This window comes from Rhagoletis pomonella, unplaced genomic scaffold (assembly GCF_013731165.1).
Source record: "Rhagoletis pomonella isolate Grant_MI unplaced genomic scaffold, Rhpom_1.0 Rhpom_scaffold_00008, whole genome shotgun sequence".
Taxonomy (NCBI): domain Eukaryota; kingdom Metazoa; phylum Arthropoda; class Insecta; order Diptera; family Tephritidae; genus Rhagoletis; species Rhagoletis pomonella.
The window spans coordinates 34,923,485-34,924,770 of record NW_023458562.1 but is presented as its reverse complement, the minus strand read 5'-3'; positions in this window follow the sequence as shown (position 1 = coordinate 34,924,770).

Here is a 1,286-nt window from a genome sequence, read left to right as displayed (position 1 = left end):
TGCATCAACTTTTTACAAACGATGGATGCGGGTTAATTGACGCATTCAATTTACGCACGTACAAATGCGAATTGTTGTTGTTGTAGCAGCATACAAGTTCCCCAAAGGGTTTTTGGGGAGTGTTGCTAGAGTGACAGTCCTTGACCAGATATAAATCTGGGTCGTTCCGGTTACGTAGACCCGACTGTCGTGGGAACGTACAAATGCGAGTGCTTGGCTTTAGCTTTAATTGAATCATTTACACGCGTATCGATTGCAAACCAAACAAGTGGTTCATCCTCCTTATAATTTTTTAACGACTTAATAAAATAATGTTTTGTAAATAACATATTTGATTTCCCGGGAATTGTACATACATTTACATAGTCGTTAGCAATAATGTTTAATAGGCAATTCGCATTAATTTTTTTAGAACAATCAATTTTAAATAATGTAGAGAAGCAATATTTTCTCGGAAGAACTTTGTGTATAGAAATGCAAATATGCTTACATAATTTCTATGTTTTCTTTTAACTTCTTGCTAATACAATATTTATTTTATTATTTTTCTTTTACGATACCTAAACAAATACATTGCAGATCTACATACATCCATACATATTTACTTAACCATAAAAGCAGTTTTAACAAAAGGAAGTACATTGCACTTACAAGCCTAGTATCCAGTTCTTCCAAAGAGCGATCATTGTGGAATTTTTGAAAGATGGCCCGCGCAAGGGTTCCTCGCGGACGATAACAAGTCATTTTAATAAATTAAATTGTATTAGTATGTATGAAAGAATGACCGGAAATGTGTGCGGCTTTCAGCGTTGGTTAGTATTGATTTTTTCAGAATCAATTTGTTGCCATTTGAAACTTAGTTTAAGACAACTCTTAAAATTATTTAATCCTACCAACCATATTTCACTGTGCTTTATTTTAAACTTCCATAAAAAAATGATAAACTGGTGCATTTAATGATAACACAGTTTTTAAATGATGACAGAAACAAGTTGAGAAATCGCCACAGGGTGATACGTAAGAACTTGAAATATAATTTTTTTGGGAAAAGCCTGGAAATGACCTCAGCACCTCATTAGTATAAATATTTGGGGTGTTCACAGTTCGTTCCAAATTGTGTCTGAAAATGTAGACGTCTACATTTTGAGACATCTTTAGCATCAAACTGTGAGCACCCCTTTCTAGCAGTCGTCGCAAAATCGTCTCAAAACTTTGCTGGTGTTGCCAGACATTTCCTCTTTGCGTGCATTTTTTATATATTGCCTTTCGATTTTGTTTCTGAAAAA